The 21,157-nt window shown below is 40.1% G+C and overlaps 1 non-coding gene across 1 annotated transcript; it reads right to left on the bottom strand.

Moving 5' to 3' along the window:
- Positions 1–19,039: 19,039 nt before the first annotated feature.
- Positions 19,040–19,174, bottom strand: LOC111766386 (small nucleolar RNA SNORA70). Its single transcript, XR_002798450.2, has one exon. It is a non-coding gene; the product is annotated as a small nucleolar RNA SNORA70 (small nucleolar RNA).
- Between the last annotated feature and the right edge of the window lie 1,983 nt (positions 19,175–21,157).

The raw sequence follows: 21,157 nt of genomic DNA, 5'->3' as shown, positions 1-21,157 counted from the left end.
CTCTCCCATTATCATAACACATCCATTGCATTTGGTAAGTACATCTCTGGGCATCGCTGCACCTCATGGTCAATGGTCCACATCATAGCCCATACTCTCCCATGTTCCATCCAGTGGGCCCTGGGGGGATCTACAATGTCCCGTAATTGTCCGTGAAGCACCACCTAGGACAACTCTAAGTCCCGAAAACGCCTCCACATCTCATTTCTTCCTCCCATTCCCCACACCCAGCAGCCACCATGGCCACTTTTCCCACACCAATGCCACATTTTCTCTGTAGACATTGGATTGGTTGTGTCCATTGCACTTCTATGTCAAGAGGGGGCTTAGATTCCACATGGATACTGGATGCAATCCTCCTGCTTCAGTTGTAGGCACTCTAGGCTCCATGGTGTGGTGGTTGACATTCTTCAACTCCATGTTAGCTGAGTGGGGTAAGTCCAATAAATCAGAGTGTAGGAGTTGAAGTCTGTTGAGGTTCAGGGCGTGGCTATCATATTGTCAGTCCAGAGATTCAAATCCCCTAGATATATCTTAAACCCCAGCACCAACTACAATTCCAGTAAAGTAGCATGAAAGTCTTGTGAAAAGAGATCCCCTCTGAGTCCAGTTCCATCACGCAGAAACACCAGCTCCAAAGAAGGGCCAACTGACATGGCAGTGAACCCCATCTGCCATGACCATAGAACCCATGGGTCTCTTTAGCCCTCAAAAGAACCAATACCTGGGGTTGTATCTACTTTATCTGTCTCTGAGACTCTGCTCAGGTGTGCATAAGGGCAATCCTTCTGACAACCTCCAGACTCTTTTTTAGAGACTCATAGCCATATAAACTCATTTGTCCTTTCCATTTCCCCCTTACATTAGGTCAAACATCATTTTTAACTCCTGTTATTATATGTAGGCAGGGATATTCTTTAATTCAAGGTCATTTCTAGTTGCATCATCAGCTGGTATTTGGTAGTGATCCCTCGGTGCCAGGGAGGCTCATCCCCGGGTGTCATGTCCCACGTTGGGGGGAATGCACTGCATCTACATGCTGAGTTTGGCTTTGAGTTTGGCTCTATCTGATTTTTCTGTCTTATGTGTAAACGAATATGTTGATGATTTTTTGTTGTTTAATTTTCTTAGAACCATGGGATCAGCATCTATTTTAAGTAAAGAAAATCACATATGATATAATAGCTTGTAAACACTCACAGATTTTTCACATGTGTTTGTCACAAAGTTGACTATTTCTAACTTTAACAAGATTTTATCTCCAGCAACCAAAAAATTATACATTATTTTAAATTTATTTTGAATTATTTTCCATTACTTTGCTTCCTGCCATCCTAACAATTCATTCCCTTTTCCTCTGTTAATGACACTGGCAGTATAAGCTAAATCATTGCCTTTAAAAGCAGTTTGAAGGGTCAAGTGAATAAAGCCATTTCTTACCCTTAATAAGCAAATGCTTTCTAGAGGGCAAATGTTTTAGCTTCTACTTCTGTTATTCCTGGTTTAAATTTTAGTTCTATAAAATATTAAAATATTTGGATTTGGACTTTTTCCACTTGGTAGAATTTTAACTAATTTTATAATCAGAGCAAATAGTCATTTGACTCCAGATTTCTCCTTTTTTTTTTGTCCTTTTAAAACCTTCTAGTACCTGATTTTGAAAGAACAGCATTAATTTGTCTCCCCATTTCCTGCCAGCCAAACTTAGTTTTTCCTCAAAGTGCAGTGGTATAAATAGTGCCTCATTAAAGAAATCAACACCTGTTCTGCCTGGCTCAACATTCACATGTTTGCAGGATGAGAAGCTGCTCTTACATGAAATATACTTTTGAACTTCTTATATATGTAACTTTGTTAACCTTTGATTTTTATTCGGTATTCTCAACTGTGCCTGTGTCTTTAAAACAATAACAATGATTTTTAAAAGATCTTGCGATTAGGCCGTTTTAATGGCAGAATAGACTACCTTCCCCATCTCTAAGCTCATTCCTCCTGGCTGAAGCTTCTTACTAGTCACCTGTTACGATGGCTAGCAAATAAAATGAGATTTGAAACATCTTAGCATTTAGGAGTGTCACTCTAAAGAGAGCTGTGATTTTCTGTAAGATACTTGATAAATGTTCCTCAATCATTTATCTATAATTTATGATCTATACACATTTTCACATTGGCAAGCACTGTTTAGTTTTGCCATCAAGAATCATCTTTTAGGCAAAGAAAATGCAAAATTAAGTTACAAAGTACAACTGATTTTTCCCAATACCAGTCTTTTAGCCTTTTGCTGTTCCTCTCCATATGTAAGAGCCTTTCCTTTCCTGCCTTGTCTCTACCCCAAGAAGGTACATGCTAAGTAGTTTGGGCCCACATTTTTTAAGAGCTTAACCAGGCATGGATGAGTATACCAAGGTGGCATATTGATGCAATTACACACAAGAGAAGATGCTGAAGACAACTGGGAGAGGTCAAATACTAGATGGACAGGATGCTCAAACCTGAGCCAGGAAAGAGGGGAGAGCATCAGTCAGGTCCTAAAACAGAAGGAAAATTGGGGTGCCAAATGGATGGAAACGAAAACAAGTGGGAGGGCACAAACAGAAGTCACGGCCAGAGTATAGCTACAAAAAATGAAGAACCCTATTAATCATTTTAAATGTTAAACCCTTTGTACCAACAAGCAATGTCACTGGGCGGGGGGAAAAAGACCTTGACCAAAAGGGGGAAAAGGTAAAAACAAATGAGTTTATATGGCTAAGAGATTTCAAAGTGAATCAGTAGATTATTTCAGAGGTAATGCTTATGCATGTCTCAGCAGGATTTCATTGACAACCAAAGTAGATACTACCCCAAATAGTGGGGCTCCTGAGGACTCTGCAGACATCCAAACCCTATAGTCAGGGCAGATAGCTCAGGAGTTTTGTACCTTGCCTGTGGGCCTTACTTTGGAATTTATGCTCCCCAGTGTGACCGCGTTGGACTCAGCTGTGGTTTCCATACACATGGCTCTTCTGTTCTATTTGAGCTATAATTTGTACTAGAGTTCATAGGTATACATCCAAGAGACTTAAGTCTTGGGGCTGTCCAGGTGCCAGCTCTGCCCCAAATCTCAACTGAATTGCAACATCTACCCTACATTTCACTGGTTTCACCCAGAACAACTAACAAGGAGGTGATGAAGGAGAACTACCTCACCAAGGAACCTAGAGTGTCTACAATGGCAAGCAAGAGAGTCCCATCCATTGGCTATATGGGATCGAAGTCTTGCCTCAATCAACAGTATAGTGGGCATCTCCCTCCCAGAATCCTCAGGACTAGGGAATGAACAGTGGACTAAAGTATACTTACTAGTATTCTACTATAGACTTATTGTGATTCTAGCAATGAATGAAAGATCGTTGATAATGAGGTAGTGGCCACTGGAGGTTCTGGGGCTAGAGAGAGGGAAAAACAGGTATAATATGGGGGCATTTTTGGGAGTTGGGAACCATTCTAAATGACATAACAATAACAGATACAGGTCATTTTATATCCTGCCATAACCTACAGAGTTTAGTGGGTGAGAGTATAAACTATAATATAAACTATAATCCATGCTTAGTGGCAATGCTCCAAAATATGTTTATCAATTGCAATGACTGTATCACATTAATGAAAGATGTTGCCAAAATGGGAAAATGTGGGAAGTGCAGTGAGTGGGGAATATGGGATTTCCCTATTTAGTCTATGTAACATTTCTGTAATCTAAGTGTCTTTAAAAAAAAAGATACAATATTAAGCCTACTAAATATGCATGATTTCCTTCAGTTAAAACTCTGCAGGATCATTTTCATGTTGAACATACAGACTAATTGTTAATGTCACTTCACTGTGCTAGTGTAATTGTTTGTGCAAATTAAGCTCTACTTTGTAATTTTTCTATGAAAGTTTCATTGTACAAAATGAAAAGGAAAGAAACCTCTATATTGAAATAATAGTTAACATTTAACTATGAAAAAATTGTTAAGCCCTTTGGGGTTATTTCTTTATTTTTTGAAGGTGTTTTATTTTGAAATCCGAACTTAACAGGGCAGTTATAAAAATCCCTTTTGATTAGATCGCTTCGTTAAGGCCCTTGATTAGCTCGTAGGGCCCAGGGTGGGTCTCAATCCTTCTGCTGGCGTCTTACATAAATGGAACTCAGAGCAAGAAGGCTGCCATTGCTCCCCTCCGTGTGAGAGGGGACTCCAGCACCCCGTACAGAGGAAAGAGGAACTCACAGAGGCTGAGAGGGGCTGGGGCCTGGAATCAGTGGAGCAGCCCGAAGCCGGGGAGGAGTGGCCGGGGACTCGGTGCGTCCTGTGCCTGCTGGCCCACAGCTGAGCCTGGAGGAGAAGGCAGGGACCTGCACCATTTGAAAACCACCGTTGTGTATGGTAGGAGTCCAGGATCTGCCAGCAGTCTGCTTTTGGTGAGACAGTGTCTCTGATGATGCCTGGCTTTGGACCTTTTCACAGCCTAGGAACTGTAAGATTTTTCCCTAACAAATTCCCATTATAAAAGCCAATATGTCTGGTAGTTTTGCATTGGCAACCTTCAACTAACTAAGGCACCTGGGAATTCCTGCATGTACGAGGCTATGGTTTCCTCGCAGTGCTGCCATGGCTCTGGGGGCCTGTCTTGACTGTTCTTCCACCGTGTCCTGCAGGAGGGCTCTCTGAGCCGCAGCACAGGGCAGCCCTCTGCCACCAGCAGCCCCAGCCGCTCCCAGCACTTGTCCCAGGGCCGCTCCGCTCCCCTGGAACTGGGGGCACTGCTCTGTGCTAGGATCGTGGGCCAGCTCCACGCCAAGGCAGTGGTGCAGCCGGGGTGATGTGGGCCAGGACCCCCGCCAGCCTACCACTTTTAAGAATCCTCTTTCTTCTTTCAGTGCCCGCCTCATCTCTGCAGCCCTTTACCTGTTCTCTGGAGCCTTGTGAAAGCTCTTTCGGCCAGTTCTCAGAGATTGTTGGAAGTTTCAGTGGAGGGGAGAAACCCTGAAGCATCTCACGCTGCATCTTAATTGGGCTGCTTCTGTATGTTGTCATCATTTTTTAAATCGGTGTTTGGGACGATGTACGTTTCAGGGGTTTTTAGGCTTGGGATAGGTATTTATTATACGACAATCTGGCCATTTAATTAACTGAGATAGTTAATGCTCTGCTCATCTAATGCCTTTTCTGTCAAGTATTTGAGACTTTTAAGGAGACACAATCTATAAATATGGCAGAATCTGGCTGAAATTCTTGGTTGGAAACTAATATTAATTTTCATGATGTTAATGCATGGTAAGACATTCCTGGCCAGTAATCTGCAGGCAGGTTGCTATTCAGTGTGTCTGCAACATATGTCCGCACCAGCTGTTAAAACATCTGTACCAGCTGGCAACATCTACTGCTCTAAGTCCCTGTGCACCCCCTTGGTTTACAACCCCCTCACCTGGACTCCTCCCCCAGCCCTGGACGGTGAGTCCCTGATGCAGCGGGGGCCTCTAGCAGCTCGCTTCAGACCTAGTTCCACCTTCAAAGCCCACTTTGATTGGTTGAAGCCAGAGCTCTGCTACTCAGTCACTTAGTAGAGTGGCTATTTATTTTTTGGTTAAGGAAATGGAAGATTCCAGAGTACTCTTATTCTCCCCTATAGGCACAAAGAAACGATGCATTGGAATATAGCCACATATGCAACCTAGGATTTGATGATTAATTTAATTGGCATACTATGGTAGTTATAACAAGCTTGTTTTTCTTTTTGTTTCATCCTTCCTGTCTTTTTCCTTATAAATGGATGCAAAGTGTTTCTACCATAGTAGGATATATGTCTAAGTAGCAGGAATAGGCATGTTTAAGAAACCCTAGGAAACGTGCATGAAGTCAATTCACATGTGTCTTCATGAGTCTGATGCCTGTATAACAATTGGAACATGTTTATCATTTTCAACTGGCATTTTTCTAAGGGTCAGAAGATGTAAATTCACCAAGACCATCTTTATTTTATTTTTCCTTCATAAAAGGATATTGGAGATAGAATCGGTATTTTGCAAACTAAGGCTTCTTTTCTGCAAAAACACTGTTGTTGTAGTTGTTGTTTTTCATTAAAGCCAAGCAGGCTCTTTTTCTTTTCGTTTTGTTTTAAAATCACGGTATGAGTTAGATTCAGATGAAAAGTAGCACTGAAATAGTATTGGCTGGCATGAAACGAAGGTTTGTCTCAATGTGTTTATTGATCAATTATTCATCATATGATCTCTTGAAGAAAGGAGCAGGGTGAGATTTTGCTACCCATATGCTCAGCACCGGGCTGGAGGTGCAGTTGTCCTGGATACTGCTTGATGAGCTCACCCAGACCTTGATTCTCCACTGTTTACAGGGACTTGATAGACTGAAGCTAATTGTTAGACAACAGCCTGTTGTGCTCCTGAAAGCTTGGCAGGGCAAGCATAATAGAACTCTCTGTCCCCTTCTGGGTATGCTCTGAATAAGATTAGAAAAAGCCATCCTTAGTACCTTCACTTTTCACTGCCTTTTGGGGGAGGAGGGAGAGAAAAGAGGAATGGCAATGAAGAGAATGAGCAGGTGAAATAGGTCCATAAACACACATAAGCCATTGGATAAGGAGCCTATGTAGGAAGAAAGACTGTGAACTCCTCAAACAGAATTATCTAGGAAAGTAAATATAGCTTATGAAAATCTCGAATCTGTCAGCTTTAACAACCATAAGTTATAAATACCATAACCTCCCCGAGTTCAAAGAACAAGGTCTTATTAATTTTATAGCTTCCCAGATCACCTGGTAACACACTGCACCAAGTAGTGATCTGTAACTGCTGCATTAACTGTGCTCCATTATGCCAGTATGTTTCATTTACCTTGTCCTACTTTTCACTCTCCTGAATAGCCCAAGTCCTTGTAGAAGTGCTACCCCAGTCTTTTGAGATGGGATCTCAACTCTTTTTTACTTAAGAGTAAAATTTCAGTTTCCCCTGTACCCTTTACATCTCCAAGCAACATCCATGTCAACTTTACATAAAGCTAAGAAACTGAATAAAATTTACCAAAAAATTAAATGCCTACAGAGATTTAAATGGAACTTAATTTACTTCGACAGTCAATCCATTGCAAATTTTTCTTTTCTTAGCTGAAATGGAAAAGATTTTTTGTTTCATCTAATTCATGCTCACTATGAAAATTAATCACACAATTTGGCAAGTGATTTTTTTCATCTAAAGAAACAAACTTTGCACAGTACGTGCTAAGTGAATCTCCTCTCATCATATAATAAGAGCCTGGCATGTAGCTAGATGTGCAAATAAAGCTAGAACATTAATAAGAAAAATACATGAGAACATTTTGTTCCATGAATAAGTGCAGTTCTAAAATTTTAAATTAGTCTCCAATGCATTTACATATTTATAGTTTTGCTTTTGGAATTCTGTATCACTAAGTGGCATCTAGTTTTATAGTCTATATTTCTTGCTAACATACAAAGCATGTCTTTGCCATGGATTATGCATCATTATTTTCTAGGACTAAGGTAGAAGGTTAGAAAATATAATCTTAATTTTCTCCTTAATATAATAGTGGAATTTTACATAATAAGGAAAGGTAGGTGTTAAAACATAATATGCTAAAACCACTGAAAAGACAATTGTGGTTCACATATGCAGATTACACACAACGTTTCAGAAGGCTGACATATCTACTTGTGCTAAAATTAGGATTATGTCAAAGCAATAAAATATGCTGACTTTAAAAAAAATGTTTTACCTATTGGGAGCTATCTGCTTAGTAGCACTGATGATCTGATTGACTATGTGAGAAATTGTTGAGATAAGTGAAAATATCAATTATTCCAAAAATCATCTGAACAGGCAACCATGTTCAAACTGAAATGAAATAAGCTCATTTTTATCTAGCCAGTGGAAACTAGAAACATTAGATGCTAAGGGTGAGGAAGAGTGTTTCTGGCAAATGTGTCTGACATTGATTGAAATATTATGGGTTGGAGAAGGTTGTTGGGGGCTGAAGACATTACCAGCCTAAAAGATTGAGACAGTGCTGTGTTGATAAAGTGGATGATTATGATGACAGCTGGTGCATGAAGACTAAAAAAACGAGGGAGATTAATGTGCCTAAGAAATGACAAAACTTGGCTAAGTAGCCAACGATGTGTAATGGTGTTACTAATTCTCTGATTTCTATTCATTGCCTTTGTTGACCTTTTATAGTATTTGACGTTGTTGACCACTCTCTTCTTCAAAACGAAAATGGAAATTATCCTTTGGCTTCGAGATAGCACTCTCACCAGATTTCCCTCTGATCTTTCCAGCCATGCTTATCCAGTTTCCTTTGTACATTTCTCTTTCTCTGCTTTTACAATATTTTGGTGTCCCCACCAGGTCCTATTCCAAACCCCTTTTTTATCAGAGATGTTCAATACCATCTCTTTACTGCCCCAGAAATCTTTATTTTCAACCCAAATTATTCTCATGAGCTTTAGACTATCTACTGGATTTCACTACATGTCTGTCCCCCAGCAACTCCGATCTCAAACTCTGGATCTCTGTTTCACTCTCACCTTGCCCATCAACCTGGGTTCTATATCTATGTTGATGACACAGCTGTCAGCTCACGTGCCCAGGTCAAAAACTGGACGTCATTTCCCTTCCTCCCACCCACCCTGTCTCCACGCCTTGCCAATGCCACCGCGGTGTCCTCGAGCCCAACTACTTCTGCATATCTCTGCCACCGCTACCCTGGACCAGGTACTCATTCTCTTAACTGCAAGCATCAGTTTTGTTCCTTTGCAGTATATACTCCATGGGGCGACACCTTAAAAAGCATGACTCTATCACCTGGTTTTCTGCCATAAAACCCCCAAGTCATTTCTCATTGTTCTTAGGATAAAGTCTTAACTTTTTGACATTGCTTATGAGACCCTGCTTACCTCTCTAACTGTATCCCTGGTCTTTCTGCCCTTGTACGCTTCATCCATTCTGAATTTCTTCCTAAAATGGATCATACTTTCTCTAGAACTGCTATCCTATACCTCAATAAGCCAAATTAATACATTAACACCAAGTACTGTTACTTTTCTGGAAAGCCTCCCCTGACCACCCCTCATCCCAAGTTTAGTGCCATCATGTGCTCCTGGTTTCCCCTTTCATAGCATTCGTCCACAGCGTTGGGATTTGTGTTTAATTTAACCATGAGGATGGGGAACACGTCCGAGTATTGGTCATTCATATAGTCCTAGTTGTTGGTGCAATGTGTGGCTTATAGTAGGCACATTATACAGGAATGTCGATTTTTAATAAATACCTTTTTTTTGCTGAAGTTTAAACTCTTCAACTAATAACAAATACAGTTTCCTTTAACAGGTTTTAGCTTTATGTTTAAACAACCTCTCAAGTCACAAAAAAACAGTATTAATTAATTTTATACAGTCCTGTTCAGGGGTTCAGAGCACTTTCAGTGATAGAGTCATATAAAAGGCCGTGATTAAAGGAGTGAAGATGGACTTGGTGATGATGCTTTGCATCTGTAGTGAACTCGTCTCCAAAGCTGGGCAAGGAAGGTCTAATTTCTTGGTTTGATACATTTGCGCATGTCTGATCACAATTGTTCTATAAAATTTTCATTAAAGTACTGAGGCAAATTATAGAGAAGGAAGTAATGCGGTCAGAAAATCACTTTTACACAGTTAGCACATGTCAATCTATATTCTGACCAAGCTATTCTCAGCAAACTATCAAAACAAATTGCAGTTCCTGCTTCAAAGATTGGCATTTATCTAACGCTTATTTATTCCTTCTATCTTACTATTGTAGCACTGGCATTGTATTCCCAAACTTGATTGCTGGCTGGGTAGCTACTGAGTGGATAACAGAGAGGCAGAAAACAGCCAGCAAAAGGTAAAAGCTGGGTGAGGAGAGTATCATCAGAGACTTGCCAGGCTCTCAAGGGCCTTTGGACCACTACTGGAGAAGAGAGCGTCTGGTAATGGAATATATATACATTGGTGGCTTTAAGAACGATGTGTTTGAATTACTTGCAGGTATTCTGGTTATTTTTAAAGGATGGTGAAGTTTAGTTCTGTTCTGTACAGCTTGATGGCTGAAATAATAGAACATTGGAAAATTCCCCCCTAATACTTTCATTCTTTTGGTGCACACTAAACGAATTTTCCTATAGTAACTCACTGAGGAAAGACTGATAATTATGCCAAAAATCTAATGTAAATCATTTAAAGTAACTATAATTTTAATGTCCTATATATTATTTAATATTAAGTTGTAATGATATTTGTGGGGAATGTTGAATTTGTGTACCCAACAAATATAGGAATTGCTTTTGATAATGAAGCTTGCAATAAAATAAAATCAATGCTCACGTTATCTTAAATGACTTACTTATACTAAGCCCCAAAGATATCCTATCTATGGTCCTTCAGAAATGTGATTATTTTAATAAGCTAATAAATATTGTTGCAAATTATATCTCCTGAATCTATAAAGTTCTGGCTTGTGTCAAAATTATGTTGTATCAATTGTGGTTTTTTTAAAATTATTTTTTCTTAAAGGGATTTCATATAACAGTATACTCTGCAATTTGTAAGTATTTCAATTAGAGCAGGTTTTCTATATGGACATATGATGAATAATTACCCCTCACGTGCTCTTCTTCCCTCCTTCTCCCACGGGCGGGCCTTGAGTCTGGGAGTCCTGGCCCAGAAGCACCTGGCCTGTTGTAGTCTGCATTGAACTCTTTATTTGCCAAGTTTCTGCAGTTACTAGTCATTCCTTTTGTTTGTCATTTATCTTTGCATTATCTGTTAAAATGTAATAATTCATTGATTCTAAAAATCGTTACCGAGTGCTTGCTATGTGTAAAGCATATTAGTGATATTAAGGTGGAAAACGAGGGAGTGGAGTGATTAGGAATCTCCCCCACATGGGAGGTCCTGGGTTGGGCACCTGGTGCTTGCAAAAAGAAGAAAGCAGACAGTGAGCACAAACAATGAGGGGGAGAGAAGCAAATAAAAATAAATAAATCTTTTTTAAAAAAAAGATGGAAAATGCATGATTAGTACCTGTCTTAACTGTAATGTGATATGCTAAATGCAAAGTTTGACTTTCAGTGAAGAGAAAGATTTTAAGTCGGCCTTGGAACGGGGACAGAAGAAGTGGTGGGAATGGAGTCAGAGAAGTTTTCCAAGAAGTAGTGATTCTAGAGCTGAATATTAGGTGAGAGGCCAGGTTTGAGGGGAAAGATAAGGAGGAAAGAAGGAAGGAAGGAGTTTTTTCTTCCAATTTCTTTGCTTTTTTCTCCTTCCATTCCTCCTCATTTTTCTCCCTCAATTCCAGTAAATATTTATTGAAACTTTTTATGTGCCAGGTGTACCACAAAGGTGAGTAAATATAGTCCAGGTAGAAGGGACAACAGAAGCAGAGAGAGAGACAAGAAATTTTTGTACAGTGTGTGTGTAAAAATATAAAAAGTTCAGGGATAAGGGTGAAAAGCTCGCCAGAGTTTACGTCATATGGGGTTATATATGCCAAGAGGCAGACTTTATTCTATAGCTAAAGATAATCTTTTAAAAGCAATAAATAGATATGACCAAATTTGTAATATACATAATAACCGGTAATTGTGTTGAAGTTAGATTTGAAGTAGGAAGACTAGAGGTAGGGGAGCAGTTATGCAGCTATTTCAGTCATCTAAGTGAATAATAATCAAGTGGTCATGGCGAGAGGAAGGGGCAGATTGGAAAATAAATTAGGAGGCAGAATCAATAGGATTTAAAGAGACTTCATGGGTGAGGATTAAGGGAGAGGGAGGAATAACAGATGAGAGCCAGTATTTAGGTTGGGTCAAGTGGTGGTGGCAATGAAGGAAAACCCACAGCAGGAAGAGCAGGTACAGGCAGGGTTCAACCTTGGAAATGTTGTCTAGATGGTTATTGGTGTACACAGACAGGGTTGTCCATGAGGCACTTGTATATGTGAGTCTGAAACATGGTGTAGGGTCTTAGAAGCCAGTAGTTCATGCCACTGCTTGATGCTAGACCTCTATGTGGTGAACCTCAGGTCAGGACTGAATGGTAGGGCAAGGTCCCAGAGGAGAAGAGGCAGGAAGAATCAGATCCCAGGTCGGGGGTTGACCTGGAGCAGAAGGGCATCTCTCTGGGACACCGAGGGTGAATGTGGATTTAGATACGTTTGCAGCTGGAAGGGAGACAAGAAATGATGAGGATGGTTGGGGAGCTAATGACTCATCCTCTTATTGTGTGTGTGTGTGTGGAGTTAGGAGGAGTGGCCCTCTGTTATGAGTTGGATCTACTTGATGAAGGGAGCTGAAACCAACAAGGAAAAGAGCCCCGCTCAGGCTGGAGGCCGTGACGCCATTCTCCAGTGCCATGCTGGCTGTAGCAGCAAGTGAAGGCAGGTGGAGATAATGCTCCTGGATTGGATTTTGGGTGGGCTGCGGGTGGGGCAGAAGGCTAGGGACAACAGAGAATTGAGAGGGCTGATGGAAGTGTAGCTCAGGTGATCAAACATGGGTCCACTGAAGTTTGCCAGGCATGGCTTGTGGCCAGCAGAGTAAGTCTGCTGTCCCTGACTTAGAGTCTCGAGGACCATGAAGCACCCTTCTCTGGATGTGAGGGCAGAAGTGCCAGGAAGATCAAATCCCTAGGGCAGCAATGGGAATGGAGCTAGTAGGGTATTGGATACCATTCAGTGCTGGCACCATTGATGAAGCAAAGCAGGCCCCATCAGAAAGCTATGAGTTCATGTTTTGGATATTAAAAGTTGAATCGTTCAGTCAACAAAGAGATTCTTCATGTTATGTTCCCCTTGAAAAATACCAAGAACAACATATATGTATAGATGTATATTAGGCATGTACACACACACGTGTATCTGTGTATATATGCATGTATGTATGTATAGATGTATTTTTAATGTTTTAATAATATATCCTTTGGCAAATATTTTGTACCTTTGTAGTCTCTATCTAGATTGGCTTACCTCATGATGTACTATAACGAAAGAATATCCATGTTACCAGCTTGAGATATAATTTATTTACCATAAAATTCACCCATTGGAACTACACAATTCAGTGGTTTTTCATATATTTACAGATTTACACAATCATAATAATGCAGCCAGCACCATAACATAAACATAGTATGTTTTTCTCACCTCACACAAACCATCACATCCATTAGCAGTCGTTTTCCATCCCCAGGCCGACTTCTAGCTCTAGGAAATCATTAATGCACTTTCTGTTTTTAAAGATTTGCTTATTCTGGACATTCAATATATTGCATTTCTTTAGTACAGTCATTTTTAAAAATACATAAGCTGAATGCCTAGCAAAGTCAATGAATGCCATCTACCTTGTGACTGGTGATTGCTCCTCACATTTCTTCCTGCATGTAGATCTTTAGAAGAGGACAGATGCTGGGTCGATAGTCTTTACCACAGTGTTTCCATAAAATCTGTACTTCCCATTGCCTGAGTGTGGGGTCAGTGTTGTATATGTCTTTATGCTTGATTTTTCATATAATTCTGTTGTGTACTTCCAAATAGTTCCAAACTTTCCAAGTGATTCTATGAGCTTCCCAATAGTCTTCAATTCTAAATTTAGCTTTAATTTTAATCAGAGGTATATAAGAACTTAATTTAAGAGGAAATAATTCTATTATATAATATAATAGATTGCAAGAACTGTTATACCCCAATTTAAACCCCACTCTCCAATTTTCTGATGCCAACAGACTTTCAAACATTTTAGCTTTTACTATTATTAGTATTATGGTATCTACTTCCACAAGTCTAAATATCATGTTCATAACACTACTTTTAAAATTTATTTTAGTTTTCAGATTTACCTATTGGCTTCCCTTTCTTTCATCACCCCATTACACATATAGATACATCACATTCATCTATCCTTGCAATATAGTTAAATATATCCAATAGAAAGCCATATTTTTGGTTAAATCAATATTCAGTATTTGCAGAGCTGAAACCTGTAGTATATAATAAATTATATGATAGGAATCTTTCTTGTATGCTTTTCTTTTACATGATTAGTGATATATTTGGTGGTTGTTTTCTTAGCTTTCCATTTTAACTAATTCATCTCTAATATCACCCTTATTTTTTTTTAATCTTCTGAAATATAAAATATTCTATCAGTATTTTGGAAGGCATCACACTTTGAGTTTTCTAAAATGCTTTAAACTAGCTCCTTTTTTAAAAGGCCTGGTGACACAGCTGTCATATTGAGTTGTCTTTCATTTTCATTGTTAAGATTCTATGTTCCATGAGCCTTCATCGAGTCTTTCATGTTGTCCAATTTCTTGGTTTACATTTTCTGGTAGAAAAATCAAATTCTTCAATAACATTCTGAAATACGAGGAATGGCAAAATTGTGAAATTTTGAGTGTCTGCTATTGTCAAATCATCATTTATACTTTCTTAAGTAGAAATTTGGATTGGAATTAGTTTTCCATCAGAATTGTAAGGGTGATGATGTAGTGTCAATGTTGAAGACTGAGGCCATTTGATTTTTCATCATTTGTACGTAATCTCTTTTGCCTTGTCTTTTTCTAGAACTTTAGAATCTTCTCTTTATCTCCAATCTTTTAAAATTTCATAAGAATCTGCCTTGATTTGGGTCACTTTTGTCCTATTTTGCCAGACATTTATGACATCTTTCCATCTGGAAATTTATATTATTCAATCCCTGGAAAGGGTCTTTAAATATATCTTTGATAATATCATCCCCTTTGAGTTCCTTTTTAAAAAATATTTGGACCTCAGGGAGCTAATGTGGCCCCAGCTATTGAGCTCCTGCACCCCACAAGGGAAGTCCTGGATTTGGATCCCAATGCCTCTTGGGAAAAAAAGCAAAAATGAATAACAAGCAAAACAAACGGAAAAACAACCGAGGGAAGTCAATGTGGCTCAGTGGTTGAGTTCCAGCTTCCCACATACAGGGTCTTGGGTTTAGTTCCTGGTACCTCAAAAAAAAAAATATTTGAACTTCTGATGCTTTGGCTATTAGACTTTCTGGAATTGTTTAATATTCTTACTTTTTTTCTTTCATTTTTTTTCTCATTAAAAGTCTTTTCTCTCTAATTTCTGGATTATTTTCTTAGCTTTAATTTTCAATTCACTCATCGGCAACATATTTTAAATTTCCAATTGCACTGTGTTTACCTCTGAATATTCTACTCCTTTTTTATATATAGCATCCTGTTCTTTTCATGAATGTAATATTTTCTGTATTCCTCTGAGAGCATTGATGCTAGCTCACTTTTGGAGATTTTAATCTCTGTGCCATAAATAATTTCAATGTTCTCCAAGTGGTTTTTGTCTCTTAGTTCTGATCTCTTTCTTACTAGAAGCTTTCCTCTAATCTTTGGATACCTGCCCATATTTAAGACTGGGGCACTCTTAGTTTCGTGACTGCTAAACAGAGAGCATACATTTGGTTGACTTAAACAATGGGAATTTTTTGCTCACAGTTTTGAGGGGAGTAAAAGTACAAAGGTGAGGCATCAGCAAGGTGATACTTTGTCCCTGAAAACAGTGACACCCTGGGGCTGGCTGCCATCACATGGCAGGGCACATGTGGCCTCTCTTCCTTTCTCTTCCAGGGTCCATTGGCTTCCAGCTTCTGGTTTCTCCCCTGGTTTCTCTCTCTGTCTGACTTTCCTCTGCCTATAAAGGACTTCGGTATCTAAATCAAAGCCCAGCCTGGGTCAATGGGGCCGCCCCTTCTCTGAAGTAACATCCTGAAGAGCTCTTACTTACAAGGAGTCCTCACCCACCAGAACGAAGACCAAGACCAAGAACACGTCCAGCCGTGTGAGGTACACAATTCAATCCATCACAGCCACTAAAAAGCTGATTGGACATTCTCTAGATACAGCTGGAACTTGTCAGCTATAAATTTCATTTTATGATTATCTGGCAGGGGCATTATATTTGGCTAATCCCAATTATTAGTTTTTTTTAGGCTTGGGATTTTAAATTCTTTTGAGATTTTCATCTTCCCCAGAGGAAAATCTTCTCATTTCCACCAAAGCCTGGCTGTTATTATTTATGTTTATGTCTTAAAGAAGATAAGAAGTCTTGGGATTTTACTTAATCCTTTTGTGTTGGCTTATAATGTACAATTCTTGGGTATCATATGTCAAGTATCACTCTTTGTCTGCCTTCTGGCTTCCAAAGTTTTATTGCTGATTTCTCCTCTCTTGTTCCTTTGAATTTGTGAGTTTATCCCTCCCCCCCAAAAAAATAAAAGTTCCTTGACATCATTTTAGTAGAGTTTCATGAAAGAGCAATATCCTATAAATAATTTCCCAATATGTTTTTGCTTGATCAGCCACAATTAGGTTTTACTTCTTACAGTACAGACACAGGAATAACTACAATTTGACTCAATAAATGCTATAAGAGGGGAAAGTATCAAATGTATTGAGCACTCAAAAAGCAAGTATTTTAGTTTGCTAAGGCTGCTGGAAGCAAAATACCAGAAATGATTTGGCTTTTATAATCTGGGAATTATTAGTGTAAAATCTTACAGTTCCAAGGCTGCAAAAATGTCCAAACCAAGGCATCATCAGAGATGCTTTCTCAACAGAGGTCAGTTGCTGGTCAGAACCTGGACTCCTGCCATGTGGCAAGGCAGAAGGGTGGCCTCCAGTTGGGTGTTTGTCTTCTCCTCCAGGCCACCTTCTCCTTTAGCTCATCTGTGGGCAGTCAAGCACACAGCAGGGCTGGTCTCTTCAGCTTTGAGCTGCCTCTTGGAGCCTTTATCCATGCCTCTCTGCTCTGCTGATTTCATCCTCCAGCCTCCAGGACCTCTCTCTCAGGGTCTCAGGGCTCCTTCAGTCCTTTCCCATGTGTTAGGGTAAAATGTAGCTGTTTTCTCTGCTCTGTGTGTCTCTTTTCTCTGTGTGTTTCTGCTTTCAGTTCTCAGTTTACGTAAAACCCCAGCAAGAGAGCAGACACTTAACCTAGAGCACACCTCGCTGATATAGTCCAATCAAAGGCCCCAAAGTGGTCTAATCAAACAATTGAATCAAAAGATCCCTAACTAATTAGATGCAATCAAAGGGCCCCACACCCACAGAAACGGATTAGTTTGAGAACATGATCTTTTCCAGGATTCATAAAACACTTTAAACTGTCACAGCTAGTCTGAACTCAATTAGAAAAGTTCAGAATATCTTCATTTTTTGAAGTATTTGTGCTAGAACTTAAAATGTGAATTCAAATTTCATATCTATTGTAGAAAGTGAAAGAAATGTTGGCATGGTGACTTTAAATTGGGCAGGCACATATCAGAGTACGTTTATAAGACTTCATATTTAAGTTCTCAAAATAATTCTTTTGATTAGGATCAGTATTCTGGATTACATGTAAGGGAATTTGGGGTCCAGAGAGATGTATTTTTTAAATATTAAAATTAGTAAAAAAAAATGGTAGTGCTTGAATTGAAACACAGGTTCCTGTTTCTCCAAAGCCATGCTTTTGTCAGTTACATAGAGCTGCTTTGAAATTAGAAATAAAGAGTAGAATAAAGGGATCTATTATAGGCAAAAATGGCATTAATGAGAAATAATCTCAGAATTTTTAATGGGGATCATACAATTTGTGTATTATCTAAGTCTCATATCCCCAATTATTCTTACTGATAAATATCCCACTTTGATGTTTTGCATACTTCATTACTATTATACCTATTATGTGTATAGAATAGAGGAAAAAGTCTTTTTTTTTTTTCTGGAAGGAAAGGAGAGAAGCTGAATCTAATCATTTAACTTACATTTGGGGACTTACAGTTCCGTTTTTCCATACTGTTTCTGTCCCATGTTTCTTTGGTCTCCACAGGCCATCTCTCATCATGTGTGTTGGCAGGAGCAGGACTGAGGATGGACTGCACATTTTCAGCTCAAACTTTTCTACCTGCTCCATATTGTATCTTTCCTTCCAAGTTATATATGAATAAGTTATACAAATTTCTTTCCCTCAGTTGTCTCTGGTTTGGACACAAGTAGCATTAAATGCACATTCTGATTCTCTTTAAATTATACCATTTGATCAGCATTTTGCTTGTTTATTCCATCGTTTGCCCTCTTATGACTGAGCACCAACTTTGTATGGGGAAACTCTGGTTATTTTTAGGGAAACAGAAGTAAAAAGACCCAAAATTTTGTGAGTGCTTGCTTTATTCCAGACTTAATCTAAATACGTTACATATACTGTCTTAATTAATTCTTACATTTTAAAGCTCTATGGATTTACATTTATTATTGCTACAACTATTCTATTTTACAGATGAAAAATTATTTTGGTACAGAGATTTTAGTAAATTATCCAAAATTCCAGATTGCATTTGACTCCAGAGCTTTCAACCCATCACCTGTCCTACTGGGCCAAGCACTGCCTGCCTGGGAATTTTAGTTAACTTTTATTTTATTTTATTTTATTTTATTTATTTTATCTTATTTTATCTTATTTTAATTTATTTTATTTATTTGTTTGTTTGTTTGTTTGTTTGTTTGTTTATTTGTTGAGCATTTATTGTCACTTATTGGAGGGCCCGGGTCGGGCGAGGGCAGTGCTGGCAAAGCCCTCATGAGTGCAGCGTGCGCCACTTGTCCAAGACGCCACGGTTGAAGATGTGTTTCACCCCACCACCATCCAGGATGAGGCGCTTCTCAGCCACCATGTCTTCAAATTCGTCAGCATTGAACTTGGTGAAGCCCCCCTTCTTGGAGATGTGGATTTTCTGGTGGCCAGGGAACTTGACCTTGGCCCTGCGCTGCGCCTCAGTCACAGGCTCCTGGTTCTGCAGCTTAGTGCAGATGGACACGATGACCTGGCCGATGTGACCCAGGCCACCATCCCCTGAGGCTTTCCAAAGGCACCTCGCATACCCGTCTGGAGCCTAGATTGGGGATGGCATGAGGTCACAGACAGGACCAGCAACAGGCAAGGAAGGGCCGTCTGCAAGGTCCCTTAGGGCAACCTGTACAGGCAACAGGCCACATACACTACCAAGGAGGCTGCTGTCCGCAGCCACTGCACACCGGGCCCCCACGGGGAGAGGGGGCCAGTCGGCTTAATTGGCAGTAAATTTTTTTTTTAGATTTACTTTTTATTTTATTTCTCTCCCCTTCCACGCCCCCCCCCCCGAGTTGTCTGCTCTCTGTGTCCATTCGCTGTGTGTTCTTCTGTGACCGCTTCTATCCTCATCAGCGGCACCGGGAATCTGTGTTTCTTTTGTTGCGTCATCTTGTTGTGTCAGCTCTCCGTGTTTGCGGTGCCATTCTTGAGCAGGCTGCTCTTTCTTTCGCACTGAGCAGCTCTCCTTATGGGGCACACTCCTTGGGCATGGCGCTCCCCTACACGGGGGACACCCCTGCATGGCACAGCACTCCTTGCGTGCATCAGCACTGAACATGGGCCAGCTCTACATGGGTCAAGGAGGCCTGGGGTTTGAACCATGGACTTTCCATGTGGTAGGTGGACACCCTATCCATTGGGCCAAGTCCGCTTCCCCAGATTTATTTTTTTTAATTTATTTCTCTTCCCTTCCCCCGCCCCCCATTGTCTGCTCTCTGTGTCCATTCATTGTGTGTTCTTCTGTGTCTGCTTGCATCCTTGTCAGCAGCACCGGGAATCTATGTCTCTTTTTGTTGCATCATCTTGCTGTATCAGCTCCCCGTGTGTGCAGCGCCACTCCTGGGCAGGCTGCACTTTTTTTGCACTGGGTGGCTCTCCTTGTGGGGTGCAATCCTTGTGTGTAGGGCTCCCCCATGTGGGGGATGCCCCTGCGTGGCCCGGCACTCCTTGCACATATCAGTACTGGTCGTGGGTCAGCTCACCACATGGGTCAGGAGGTCCTGGGTTTGAACCCTGGACCTCCCATATGGTAGGTGGATGCTCTATCAGTTGAGCCAAATCCTCTTCCCGACAGTGAACATTTTAAATGTGGTTGTGCATCCATCAACACTTCAGGCCAGTGGACTGACAAAGTAGGCACTTATATTTAGTATTTTAGATCAAATGCCCTGCAGATCAGAGAGCTTTTCATGCACCATAAACCACACCAGATGCACAGGCTAATTCCAACAAGACTGAACAACAGTGGAGTCAAGTTTCCTTGCACCAAGTGATGGAAGAAAGAACCATGAACTAGATTTGCAAGGCTTTTATTCTTATCCTGGAGTTTTCCCTTATTCACCTATGAATTTTGTGACCCTAAAGCTGATCACTTAATCTTTTTGCACTTCAAGATTTTTCATCTGTAAAATGGCGAACATAATACCTGACTAATAGAAGAAAGAGCTATGAAAACTCTAAAACACTAGACAAATATAATCACTTGTGGTGTCAGTATGAAAAAAGAGTAAGCAGCTGATCTGGAAATCATACAGCGAGTCTCATTTGCTCCACACAGGAAGGGTATTCACGGGCTTCTGGAAGACCCTTCACCACTATTATCCTGGTTTTCCTCCTTCTTTACTGTCTGTATCTTCTCAGACTTTTTGTCAGTTCCTTTTCTCCATCCTGACATTTTACACTTGGAGCCCTTGGTCCTCTTCTCTCTACCTCATTCTCTGTGTGATCTTATCCAAGCTCATGGCTATAAATGACACATATGCCAATGACTCTCAGAATTAAAGCTTCAGCTCAGTTCTGTCTCATGAACTTTGGACTCATTTATCCAACAGCCTAGTGCACAATTCTACTTGGACATCCAATAAACATCTAACGCTGAACATGTCCAAAACTGAGTTCCTGGTCTCTGTTCTCAAACTTCCTCTATTTACAAATGTCTTTATTTCTGTGGTTGACAATTTCATCTTTCTGGATGTTTAAGCCACAAAACAACAACAACAACAACAACAACAGAACTTTGAGTTATCCCTGACTCCTGTCTTTCTTCTTTTTCACCTTTCTTCCAATCCATCAGGAAATCTTTCAAAATACATCCAGAATCCAACCACTTCTCACCACCCCACTGCAATGATACTGATTGAGGCCCCTCCTCTTTCTCCTGGTTACTGTATAGTCTTCTCACTGATCCCTTTCTCATTTATACTGCTGAGAGTG

Source organism: Dasypus novemcinctus, chromosome 3 (genome assembly GCF_030445035.2).
Source record: "Dasypus novemcinctus isolate mDasNov1 chromosome 3, mDasNov1.1.hap2, whole genome shotgun sequence".
NCBI classification, from domain to species: domain Eukaryota; kingdom Metazoa; phylum Chordata; class Mammalia; order Cingulata; family Dasypodidae; genus Dasypus; species Dasypus novemcinctus.
Note: the sequence above shows the minus strand (reverse complement) of the source record. Positions and strands in the feature narration are given on the sequence as shown.